The 14222-nt window shown below is 34.9% G+C and overlaps 1 protein-coding gene across 1 annotated transcript in view; it reads right to left on the bottom strand.

Moving 5' to 3' along the window:
- LOC113616456 (cilia- and flagella-associated protein 47-like) overlaps nucleotides 1–14222 on the bottom strand; it is a gene marked incomplete at its 5' end in the record, with an annotated part of 358695 nt that overhangs the window by 37592 nt on the left and 306881 nt on the right.

The following is a 14222-nucleotide window of genomic DNA, read 5'->3' as shown; positions in this document are numbered from 1 at the left end:
AATAGATACAAATCCATGCTTCTTAGAAAAAAATGTTCAGTTTGAGACATATAATGCTTTTAAAGTAGATATTTGGGATTATTCTACTAATGATTGCTAAGGTAAGTTTTACATCATGAACTAAGCACCTGTAAGTTAAAGTTTTATGTTTGCTTTTTTAAAAATCTAAGAATACATTAGCAAAAAATAAACAAATAAAACTTAAAGGAAATACTGATTCCAATGTAAACATTCCACTGCTGGGTCAAAAATGAGTGAAAAGTCCACTATCAGAGCCTCCTGACCAGAGACACAGTAAAGGACAGAGTTTTCTGTTATTGAAGGCCTTCAAGCACATGCTAATAACCACTGACAGTGATGACCAAGAGAAGGGTTTTGAGCTTTACATTAATATTTAGAATATCTTAATGTGCCTTCCAGTCTTAATATTCTATGGTAACATTTTTCCTTATAAATAGAAAAGATAACTAAGGTTTTAAAAATTAATGTCAGGAAATTGAATATTTTCTTGGAAAGTAATTTTAATTTCAATTAAAATAATATCCCTTATTGATCAATTACCATATCTTCCTTGTTCTCTGCACTGCTAAGTTGTGTGTGTGTGTATGTAAAATCTCTCTCTTCACCTGCAGGAATACTCTATGATATAATGTCAAGCATTTGAGACTTACAAATTTAAATCTATGCTCTGATATTCATTAGTTCTGGGAAACTGGGAAAGTTATTTAAATTTCTAAGTGAGATTTTCCTCATATGAAAAAGGAAGCATATATACATATATATATATATATATATATATATATGAATATAATATACATATCAAGATTTTGCTATGGCAAAGGTACTATTTCAGATCCATCCAGATAATTCCATTTTGTACAGTATACATCGATTGTACACTGTTTTATTCTTTCACTTATTCATTCAGAAAATACTCTGTGCCATGCATTGTAATAAGGGATAAAATAGTGAAGAAAATAAATTCCTTGCTTTTCTGGATCATGCATTCCAGAATGTGTTGGGGGTGAGAAGTCAAACAATAAATAAAATGTATTATATGTATGGTGTTGTTAAGTAAAACAATAAAGAGTTAGAGAGTGATGTGGATGTTAATATAGGGTGGTCCAGGAAGGCCTCTCTGATAGGTGTCATTTGAGCAAAGCACCTAAGGAAGTCTGAGAAGCCTTGTAGACATCCATGGGGGGAATACTAAGATAGCAGGTGGCTATATGTGTCTGAATTTAAGGGGAAATTGAGGCTGGGGCTATCAATTTAAAAGTTGTTTGAATTCACTTGTGACTGAATGAGAGCTCATCAGGAACAAGTATGGACAGAAATGAAAAAAGAAGACAGCACCTTAGGCCTCTGGGAATTCAGGGGATAGGAACAGGGGAGAAAATGCAAAAAAGACTGAGGAGGCCTTACTAGAGAGATAGAAGGAGAATCAAGGGAGAATTGAATCCTGAAGGCCAATTGTTTCCAAAATGGTGAGAGATCAACTGTATCAAGTAGAGCTCATGAGCAAGATGAGGATGCACACAGACGATTAGATTTGGCAGTGTTATGTTACTGATGAACTTCAAAAGAGCAGAATTGGGCTTCCCTGGTGGCGCAGTGGTTGAGAGTCCGCCTGCTGATGCAGGGGACATGGGTTCGTGCCCTGGTCCGGGAAGATCCCACATGCCGCGGAGCGGCTGGGCCCGTGAGCCATGGCAGCTGAGCCTGCACGTCCGGAGCCTGTGCTCTGAAAGGGGAGAGGCAAAAAAAATGAGAGGTTGTTGAAACAAAAAAAAAAAAAAAAAAAAAAAAAAAAGCAGAATCATCTGTAGACTGATGGGGAATAAAGTAAGATTAGCTTTTGCAATAACTTATAAGGGAAAATAATCTGAAAAAGAATCTATCTATCCATATCTATATCTATATATCTGAATCACTTTGCTGTACACCTGAAACTAACACAACATTGTAAATCAACTGTACCTCAATAAAAAAAAAAAAAGAAAAAAAAAGATAATGTATAAGAAATGAGGGCCATAAGTATAGACAACCTTTCAAGTTGTTTTGCCATAAAGAGGGATCAGAGAAATGGGATAGTACCTGGCAGGGATAAGGGGTAAAGAGATGCATGTCTTTTAACATTAAGAGGTATTATTGCATGCTTGCTATGTTGATAGGCATAATCCCACAAGAATTATTACACAGAAGACAGAGGAAAGAGCTGGAGAGCTCCACATAGTTGAGTAGGCGTGGGATTCAGTGAACAGGTAGAGGGCTGGCCATAAGAACACAAAGAGCTTTTCCAATGTAATGGGAGGAGAGGCAAGGCACATGGATGAAAATAAAATCAGGCTGGTCGAGCTAATGGAAGAACCAGACAATTAGATTCTGATTTGACTTTATATTCTTAATGAAATAGGAAGAAAGAATATCAGATGAGAGAAGGGGAGGAAATGCTGAATGTCAGTAGTAGTCATCAGGTTTCAATTCATTGCAGGAAATTTTACTAAAGGAAAAGAATGTGTCATCAAAAGTTCATCATTCACTCACAGTTTTATTTCTCTATCTCCTTTCTATCTATCCATCTCTACATCCATCAACCACTTTACCTATTGTAAAAGCCCCAAATTCTCTAAATCCTAAGAAGACATTAGTCCTCTCTCTGTTAGAATACTTATCTGTATTTCTGAAGCTAAGAAAATTGTATAAAATGACAGAAAAGAGAAATGGTACTGTAAGCCTTGGGTTCCATTTTACAAGCCCAGACCATATAAAATATTTTAATTAGTTCGATTTTCATTCTCTTCATAGAAATATTCTAGTGGTAGAAGTAGGTCTAAATTTCAGGTTATAGAGATTTTTCTGAAGGGCAGGCATCCAGGCATCTTTGCATAACAAAAGCTATAGCTTTGTGTTTTACAATAAAATCAGCAGCTTCACTGACTAGCTTAGAAATCTGCTTGCTTTATGCTAAAAATCATAATTACAAATCTGTCTGATTGGAACCTGAGCTCATTTGTGTGGAAAATTGGTCATCTGACATAATAGGAAGGGAAATTTTATAAAAAACATGAAATTATGCTCAGCTGTCAACATAATTTAATCAACATTCATGACAATTATCTGGAGACCTGGGTATGCTTTACGTCAGGCAGCAGCACACATTAAATGCCACTAAACACTGAATTCTTGAAGACATTTTCCAATTCACAAGTAGCAACGTTTAAATTGAAAAAACATTTTTTTCTGCATAAAATATTTTTATTATTCATTGCCAAACTGCATGATATATGTTAACTAAAATCAACATGAGTCTTGGGAGCATGTGTGCAAGGGTTGGGTGGAGACTGTTAAAAATTATATACCTGATTTTCCTTTGCAAATTCGGTCACATTCAATCTGTTCAATGTATCATATATTAAGTTTATTTTACAACGCTAAAGTTAAATATCAGGACTAAACTATACATTAGTCAGTGATGTATTAATTAAGACTTTTGAGTAGAACTACATAATGTGTATATTCCTTTAAATTTTACAAATTACTGCTTCATTTTATTCTCCTGCATATCCTTGGTAATTGGTGTGTAACAGTCTCCATAAATGTTTCTTGAATAAATATAAGAAAAAAATAAAATAAAAAATAAAATAAAATCAACATGAGACATAGCAATTATCTCTCATAAGGAAAAAAAAATACGTCTCTTTTCTAAATGCTTATTTAGCTCTAATTATTAACAATCACATAAATTATGTATATTTTATCTTTTAAAAAGTAGATATTATAGATACCAAACATAGTGTATATCATTATCCTTCTGATTATTCTCTCTTATTATAATATGATATAATCCTTATCCATTATAAAAACATTTGAGATAATTATAAACATGCAGTTGTAAGAAATGAAAGTATGCTTTACTCAGTTATCTCCCATGGTAACATCTCGTAAAGCTATAATGCAATACAAAATCCAAAATGTTTACATTGAAATAGTGAAGATATAGAAGTTTCACCACCACAAGTATCCCTCTGGTTGACCTTTTACAGACATCCCTGCCTCTCCCACTACTCTAACCCTGAATACTACTATTCTCCATTTCTGTAATTTTGTCACATCAAGAATACTCTATGAATGGAATCATACAGTATATAAATCTGAGGGACTGGCTTTTTCACTCAGAATAATACCCTGGATATTCAATCAAGTTGTTGTACTTATCAATGCTTTGTTCGTTTCTATTGCTGAATACTACACAGGGGTATAGATATAACACCGTTTGTTTAACCATTCACACTTTGAAGGGCATCTAGGTTGTTTTCAGATTTTGGCTATTACAAATAAATCTGCTATGAACATTCATGCACATATTTTTGTATGACATAAATTTTTACTTTTCTGGGATAAATTCCCATGAGTGTAATTGTTGGATGGTAGGGTAATTGCATGTTTACTTTGATAAGAAACAACCAGTTTTCCAGAATGGCTATACCCTTTTACATTCCCACCAGCAATGTATGAGTGATCCAGTTTCTCTACATCTTTCCTAATACTTGATGTCACTATTTTTTATTTTAGCCATTCTGATAGGTTTGTAGTGAAAACTCCTTGTGTTTTTATTTTGCATTTCTCTAAAGATTAATGATGTTGAACATCTCTTCATGTGCTTATTAACGATCAGTATATTTTCAGTATAGGTGAAATGCCTATTCATATTCTTTGCCCATTTTCCAAAAATTGTATTATTAGTGAGTTTTCAGTATGTTTTATATATTCTAGATACTAACCCTTTGTCACATATGTGGTTTGCAAACATTTTCTCCCAGTTTATAGCTTTCCACTTTATCGTCTTCTCATGGGCTTTTACGGAGAAAAATATTTTAGTTTGATGTCCAATTTATTAATTTTTCCTCTTATGGAATTTTTTATTGGTTAAAAGCAAGAACTATTTGCTTAGCATTGTGTCAATTTTTGCATAAAGTCTGAGCATCCTGGCTGGAATTGCATTAAACCTATAAATCAAGTGGGATAGAACTGACATCTTTACTGTATTGAGTCTTCCAATTCATGAATAGAGTGGATCTCTCTATTTATTTAAATGTCATTTGATTTTGTCATTTTCAGCATACAAGTCCTGAACATGCTCTGTTAGATTTACTTCTAAGTAATTTATTTATTTGGAGAGATTACAAACAATATTAGATTTTAACTTTCAGTTTCCATATTTTCGTTGGTAATATATATAAATACGATTGATTCTTTGTGTGTCGTTCTTATTTACCATGACCTTGCTGAATTCACTTAATACTTCTACAAGCTTTTTTTTTTTTTTTTTTAAGATTCCTTGTGATTTTCTGGTAGATAATCATGTGATATGAAGATAAGGACAGTTCATTTCTTTCTTTCATTCTATTTGCCTTTCATTTTCTTTACTTGCCTTATTGCACTGGCTGGGACTTCCAACAGTATGATAAATGCTGAGAGTGACATCCTTGTGTTGCTCCCTATTTTAGAGAGAAAGTATTCAATGTTTCATAACTGAAGGTGACACTATATTTTCTATACTGAATGACCTGTGATTTTTTTCCTTTATTCTTTTTAAGAGAGTAGATTACATTAATGAAATTTCAAATGCTCAACCAGCCTTTACATTTGGAATAAATGCCATCTGCTCATGGGTATATTTTTTTGTTATATATTTTGATGGGTTCATTTTATTAATATTTGTTGAAGATTTTTGTGTCTAATTTCAGGAACAGTATTAGTCTGTAGCTTTCTTTAATTGTGATGTGTTTCTAGTTTTTGTATCAGGGTAATGCTGTCCTCATAGAATAAGTTGAAAGGTGTTTTCTCGCCTTCTCCATCTTGGAATAATTTGAGAAAGATTGGTGTTAATTCTTTTTTACATGTTTGGTAGAATTTGCCAGTGAGGCCATTTGGGCCTAAAGATTTCGCCTTGGAAGTTTCCCAATTATTAATTTAATTTCTTTAATAGATGACTACTCATATGATCTATTTCATCTTTGGTGGATTTTGGTAGTTTGGAATTTACGAGAAATGGATCAATTTCTCCTAAGTTGTTGAATTTATGTGTTTATAGTTGTTCATAATACTGCCTTATTTTTCTAATGTCTTAGGTTATCTGTAGTGATGTTGCCATGGGTTACTTGAACATATTTTAGGATTTTAACTGATTTACAGTGTTTTTGAGTCTATCACTTCATACAATTTTCTTAGTTGTTTAAAATGGTAATTCAATATACATACGCAACTTACTGCTTTCCATAGGTATCAATGTTTAATTTGAATGAAATGTATCAATATGTACCTTATGTTTTAAAATGCACTCAGGATTTGTTTTAATCAGGTATGGTGAGACATACAGACACAGAAATGACTGTCATGAAGAAAGAAGTTTTATACTCACATATCCCTAGGAACGGGAGGCATAGCATGCCATGCAGGGACACATGGGGAATCATCAAAATTAGTCATGGGGTGAGGGAATGGCCAAGAGTTTTTACTGTGGTTTTCATGGGAAGGCTAAGCAGGTTTAGGATAGAGGGTATTTTCCTTATGATACATCACAAATTCTAGAAGATGGTGTGGTAAAGTTTTAGGATTTAGAAAGGAGTGAAAGTTGTGGTAAAAAAAAGAAAGTGGATGTACACTGCCACTGGGGATATGAATGTTGAGAATGAGGGATGACCTGGAAGAACAGGTGCTCATATGGTAACAGATACAAAGAAGGATAAATACATACTTATATACTTCCTGATGAAAGAAAGATAGATGGTGGTGGTAAGATCTCACACTCGCACTATGGGGATGAGACTTTAGAGATGGAAAAGAACGGATAACTTAGCAAATATACATTACATATAAGGATTTTCTAATGGCTTGAAAATAATCCATCAATTATTCAACATTCTCTAACTACCTAAACATAGGCATATGCTTTGCTATATGTAAGCTTAGCATTCTTAAAACTCAGGTCTCATAAATAACAAACTAATGCCAAATGCCGAATTTGCTAACATACTCATGAATTGAGTGCTTGTCTGCAAGACAAATGTCTCAGCGTCTGCATTTTCCTCCTATTAGTTTCTTCCTGATAAGAAGTTTTGATAAAGATTACGGTACCATTTATATTTGATAATAAGATAAATAACACTCAAAGTTGGCATCTTCTGCTGTTATCGAGGGGATAGGGATTTCAGAACATGCCCACTTGCTACAGGAAAAGAAATCAATTAGAGCTACAAGAATTCAGGAAGAATACAAGTGGCAAAAGGTAATGAATGGTTGTGCCTAGTCAAATTGGGGAAATCCTAGAATGGATATTTTCCTAAAATGCATTCACCATATTTCTTTTATGAGTTAACTGAAAAAACAGAAATCTAATCCTTTCGTAAGATTAAATTTTGACTTGTCCACAGAGCTGGTGACAGTAGAGTTTCGACTGTGTACTCATGTCCTACACATGGAGACCATGACAACTTATATCCATCTGATTTTCCTTTTAGGCTTAAATATAAATAGGGGTGTCAGCTAAAAGAAGAAAAAATAACAATTTCAGTTCAGGTGTAATTGGATTTTTGACATATCAGAGCTCTGATTACATCTGACAGATGCATATTGATTTTCATTTTAAGCTCTTCTTCTCCAACACACTTGGTAATTTCTGGAATTTTTTGCTTTAAATTAAATAAAGGTTTGAAGTGATAGAAGATTTTAATTAACTTCACTGACAATGTAATACCTACTCTGGAATTGGAGTCTGATATTATATTTTTTCATACAAAATAAACATAATGAGAAATATCATATTTATGTAGCATAAAGCAGGAATTTTGTTTTTTAGAATGCACCAAACAGGTCATAAGGTATGGCTTAAAACATGTTCTCACTTGTCAGAGTCTAAGAATTAAAACAAAAATGTGAAGTCTACAAAACTGCATTGTTTCTCATAAGTGACCCAAATGTGCTAAAGCTGTCACCGCCGTTACTCTCTCCACACTGTATTTACAGCTTCCATCTCTTGAGGCTCTTGCATAGAAGCTAATGCATTGTATGTTTTTCCATACCCGTGGATTCTGTGCCAGTGATCTTCAATAGTCTTACCCTGATTTCTTCTCTATCTCACACATGTGGATAAATGCCCAATGTTAAGCATGTTTTATGTTTTCCCCAAGACAGGCACTTGATACTTGATCCAAACATAATAAAAACATCATTAGACCAATAAAATGTGAAAGAGTATATTCCATTTACAAAACAAAATTTCACTCTCTAACTAACATCCTGTTGTATTCCAGAACTAGTAGAAAAGTATATAATTGACTTTTCATTTTACTTCTGAGCACTTTTATTCTAAATTTTTCTTTTTTATGCCTTATCTAGCACCTAAAGAAAAAAGGGTTCCATTTTTTAAAGAAAATATTTTAAACTTAACATCAAAATTAGCATAATTGTTCCAAAACAATTATCCTGATCCTATATAGATCAGTTTTTATTAATGTTACCAACATAGAATGATAGAATCTTTGAGTTCTAACTTAATGGTCCTCATTTATAACCTCCCAACGAGTGTAGCAACATATTGTAAGAAGTCTATGCAAGACAGCCCCTCAGCAACCATTTGGACCCATCATCTGATGAGGAGTTCCTATTTCTTATGGTACTCAGTTCCTTCATGAAACAAAATTAGAAGGTTTTTCCTTGTTTGAGCCCCTAGTTCCACTGCTTAGAACTAACCAGTCTCTGGTTGAAGTTCTGCCCTCAGCAGGGATACAGAAAATTAAACTCTTGTCTTCCACACTTGGAGAAACTATTTTTCGAAGCTCATTATAATTTAACCCCTCAAGCACTAGACCCAGTTCTATATGTTTGCCAGTATTTTGCTAGTTATTCAGATTTTCAAGGACTTAACATCCTGACTATCTTGTCTCTGCTGGGTCCTTTACTAGGCGGTCCAAAACCGGTAAGCTCAGCTACGTGTTATATTTCACCTATGATGAATGATTTCCTGGATCTCTAAATACTGTCCTTGAATTTCTAACTCCATGGACTACCTGCCCATTAGGACATCACCACTTATACCTAGATTATAACATGTTGTCTGTTGCTTTATCCTTAATGCAAGATTTTCCAGATTTCCAATTTCACTCTTTCCTAACAGGTATAATTATGTCTGGTTTCTGCAGCACCAGTGTAAATTCAATCAAGAGGTCTAGTTGGAGGTTTTGGCTACAAGTAGAATTGTCTAGCTATTTATCAGGTATTTACTAGCCATTTCCTAAGATATGACAAAGGATCCTTCATCAAGCAATATCCATGCAAAGAAGCAATCTATTTTCTAATATCTTAAAAGATAGCATGTTTAATAGACTCAAATTATCTAGGTATGATCTAATTAGTTCATAGCAATTACCTATATTCTCATACCTGAGAAAAGCAATTTTACTATCATGATTGAAATTTACTTTACATTTGTAGATAATCTTACTACAAAGTATGTTATCAAGAATGAAGGGACTTCTCTGGTGGTGCAGTGGTTAAGAATCTGCCTGCCAATGCAGGGGACACGGGTTCGAGCCCTGGTCCGGGAAGATCCCACATGCCGTGGAGCAACTAAGCCCACAAGCCACAACTCTTAGCCCGCGTGCCACAACTACTGAAGCCCGTGCACCTAGAGCCTGTGCTCAGTAACAAGAGAAGCCACCACAATGAGAAGCCCGCACACCACAACAAAGAGGAGCCCCCGCTCACCACAACCAGAGAAAGCCCGCACGCAGCAACGAAGACCCAACACAGCCAAAAATAAATAAATTAATAAATTAATTAATTGAAAAAAAAAGAAAGAAGTAAGCCAAACCCAACAATGTGCTCCCAAGCCACACACCACATATTCAATTTATGCTACTGGTGCTTTGAACCCACACGTGAGACATTCTGATCTCCAAAATACTATGTCTTTTTTTTTTTTTTTTTTTTTTTTGTGGTACGGGGGCCTCTCCCGTTGCGGAGCTCAGGCTCTGGACGTGCAGGCTCAGCGGCCATGGCTCACGGGCCCAGCCGCTCCGCGGCATGTGGGATCTTCCCAGACCGGGGTACGAACCCGTGTACCCTGCATCGGCAGGCGGACTCTCAACCACTGCGCCACCAGGGAAGCCCCAAAATACTATGTCTTGAAGACCACAGTCAAACATTGTAGAATATTGAGATTAATTATACATTTGGTATTCTAGCATACTGACTTTCTCTTCCTGTTTTTTGTAATACATAAAGTTGCTTAATAGTCTATGGTTTTACGTAAGACATAGATGACATGGACTCCAACAAGACTCTGTCAGCAATTTATTATAGCCATCAGTGCAGGTTAATTCATGCATTCACTTTTTCCCTTCAGTAAGGACTTTTCTAGCCACCCTATTCAAAACTGCACCTCCAACACTATGACTGTCTTTAACCCCTTCCCCTGCCTATTTTCTACCCCCCATCCTATTTGATCATTGTCTGTCTCTTTCCATGAGCATGTAAATCCCAGGAAGGCAGAGATTTTTGTATATTTGGCTCCCTGTGTATCTACAGAACTTAGAACGGGATCTTAGCATATGGTAGTTCTTAATAAATATTAGTACTTAAATGGATTCAGCAAGGAACTGTTCTAGTTGCTGGGGGTACTGTAGGAAATGAGACAGAAAATATCTCTCGCATCATGGAACTTAACTTCTAGTGGAGAAAAAGAAGAGAATAAATAGATAACTGCATAATAGATTTCAAGTTAATTATTTAGGGAGAATTAGTGGAGTGTGCTTTCAGAGCAAACTTCTCTAAAGAAGTGATGTTTAGTGGAGGCTTCAAGGATTTGGAGAAAGTTAAACAAGAAGTTGCGTAAGAGTGTTGCAACCAGAAGTGTGAGCAATGTAAAAGCTTAAATAGGAATTGGCTCAGAATGTTGATACAGTCAGTAGCTCAGTGAAGGGTGGGAAAGAGCAGAGAAGGTAAGGTCAGAAAGAAAAGCAGGGACCAGATCATGGGGGGCCTTTCTAACCTCACCTCCTAATGTTAAACTGGAAAACATGGGAAGGTTTTAAACAACATAGTGATACGACCCAATTTTTGTTTTACAAGAAATCGCTCTGTCTTCTGTGTGGAGATTAGAGTATGGTGTATACGACTGAAATACAGGAAGCAGTTGCAGTAGTTCGGGTGGTATAGTCTAGGGTGGAGGTGCTAAAAAGTGATCAGAATGAGATATATTTTTATGGCTTTGCTATCAGTATTTACTCATGGGCTGGAAATTTGCAATGAGAAAATAAAAGAAATCAAGTATGACTCCTAGGTTTTTGGAAAGATAAACTGGATAAATAATGGTGCCATTGACTAAGATGAAGAATTATTTGGGGAATAAACTAGCATGGGTGAGGAGACAGGTATATCAAGCATAATATTTAGTAAGAGATACCTGTAAGATATCCATGTGAAGATGAAAACATGCAGCTGAAACTCAGGAGGAAGTTTAGAGTTGGAGATATAAATTAAGAGGCCATGTATAGATGGTATACACAGGCTGAAAAAAAAATGTCCAGGAAGATATTATAACTGGGGAAGAGACTGGGATAAGCCCTAAATCAAGCCAACATCTAGAATTCTGATAGCAGTTAAGAGACAGAAAAGAAGATTTAGAGGAACTGAACAATGACATCGGAGGAAAACTAAAGCCAAGTGAATATAACATTTTAAGGAGAAAAAAAGACAACTACACCAAAGGCTACTGAGAGATAAAGTAAGATAAGGACATAGCACTGACCTACAGATAATGAAACATAAAAGTCGTGATTTCCTAGACAAAGGCAATTTCAGTCAAACTGTCAAGACTAAATCTTCACTGAAGTGAGTTTGAGAATTGGAGAAAAAGAAGTCAAGACATTCTGTACAGCAAAGGAAACCATCAATAAAATGAATGGCAACCTACTGAATGGGAGAAAATATTTGCAAATCATATATCTGATAAGGGATTAATATCCAAAATATATAAAGAATCCATACACTCAATGGCAAAAACAAAAAACAAAAAAATCCCATAAACCCCCAAAAAATCTGATCACAAATGGGCAGAATATCTGAATGGATATTTTTCCAAAGAAGACATACAGATGGCTAATAAGTACATGGAAAGATGTTGAACATCACTAATGCAAATCAAAACCGCAGTGAGATATAGCCACATGCCTGTTAGAATGGCTATCATCAAAATGATATGAGATAACAAGTGTTGGTGAAAATGTGGACAAAAGGGAACCCAACACAATGTCCTAAGTGCCCACTGATGAATGGATAAAGAAAATGTGGTATATACAATGGAATAGTATTTAGCCATAAAAAGGAATGAAATCTTGCCATTTGCGACAACATGGATGGATCTCAAGGGCATTACACTAGGTGAAATAAGTTAGAGAAAGATAATACAATATTATCTCACTTATATGTGAAGTCTAAAACAAAAACAAAAACAAGCTCATAGATACAGAGAACAGATTGGTGGCTGCCAGAGGGGGGTGGGGGGGCAAAATGGGTGAAGGGGGTCAAAAGGTACAAACTTCTAGTTATATAATAAATAAGTCCTAGGGATGTAATGTACAGCATGGTGACTATAGTTAATAGTACTTTACAGTATATTTGAAAGTTGCTAAGAAAGTAGATCTTAAAAGTTCTCATCACAAGAAAAAAGTTTATTTGTAACTATTGTGTGGTGACAGATGTTAACTAGACTTATTGTGGTAATTATTTTGCAGTGTATACAAATATCAAATCATTGTTGTACACCTGCAACTAATATAATTTTATATGTCAATTATATCTCAATTTAAACAAAGAAGTAGAGACAATGAGTATAAACAACTCTTTCTAGGAATTTTACTTCAAATAAGAAGACAAAAATGGATTGGTAGCTGCAGAGGCCAAAAGATCAAGGTGTTCATTTAAAATATATTAATATTATAACATGCTGGTAAGTACTGTGAGAATCTCCAGTCAATGGAAACACCGTAGATATAGGTGAGATGAAAGATAATTGAGAGGTAAGGTTGTTGTATAAATTAGGAGAGGTGGGATCTGGGGATCAAGTGGAGGGGCTGGCTTGTGACAGGAGCACAAACCATTTGGCCCTAGTAATGGGAGTAAAGTCAGAGTTTTTTTTGTTTTGTTTTGTTTTTATCTTTTTCTTTGTCCTTCAGCGATAATCAGCTATATGTGTGCAAATGTAGAAAGGGCAGAGAGTTAGTGTCTGATGTAGCAGACTAGATCATTTTTCCTGATAACTCTTTATTATAATTATATAATTATAATTTTACTCCTCTTTATTATAATTATATAATCATGGCCATACTTTTATGTTTCCCATGTTAAGGTAGGGAAAATATATCTCCCACTTCCACTGATATTAACCATACATTAATTTGAACAATGGAGTGTGGGTGTAGGTGAAATATGCAAATGAGATCTTAAGAAGTATTTTGTATTTCCACTTGCCCTCTTGTGCCTCTTCCAGCCACAATAAGAACATATTCTAGGTATGTTCCAGAACAAGTAAACCTATCGAGCAGTCCTGAACCTGAGGCACAATGTAAAGAAGAGCTGCCCAGCTGATCAGCAGATCCATGAGCAAGAAAAATAAATGTTTCAGGTTATAAGACATTGACATCATGGGGTTGTTTGTTATGCAGTTTTAATGCAGCAATTACTGACTAATTCACCATGGCTGTGGTTCTGCCTAGTGAACAGAAGGAGGAAGATAGACAAAAGAGTTGAAAGCATAAAGAAGGAAGTGATTATAATGACAGACAGAAGGTTCTGACCCTTCACAGAAGTTTTGGCTATAAGTGTTCAATATATGAAAATGCATGTACTTGTCATCACAAAGATCTTATAATGGAATTTGTCCAATGCCTTGTGGAAAATGAAGAACATAATTATTACATATTTCTAAGATGTAAGAGTTTAGTAAAATAAAATTAGGTTAATGTGTTAGAACTTGCTCTTAATCTACCCATGCTGTTATTACTCTTCATGTTTGTTTTTATTGTAAATATTCTACATGATTTTAATGATATGTCAATAACTTTTTTAGGAATTAAAATAGCTGTCTAGCCTTAGAATTCTCCTTGTTCTACTTTTTGTATGGTAACAACCAAACTCAATTTATCATCACAATATCATCC

Source organism: Aethalodelphis obliquidens, unplaced genomic scaffold (genome assembly GCF_003676395.1).
Source record: "Aethalodelphis obliquidens isolate GAN/ISIS:26980383/991018 unplaced genomic scaffold, ASM367639v1 scaffold141, whole genome shotgun sequence".
NCBI lineage: Eukaryota > Metazoa > Chordata > Mammalia > Artiodactyla > Delphinidae > Aethalodelphis > Aethalodelphis obliquidens.
The sequence above is the reverse complement of the archived record's forward strand: the minus strand, read 5'-3'. Positions and strand labels throughout refer to the sequence as shown.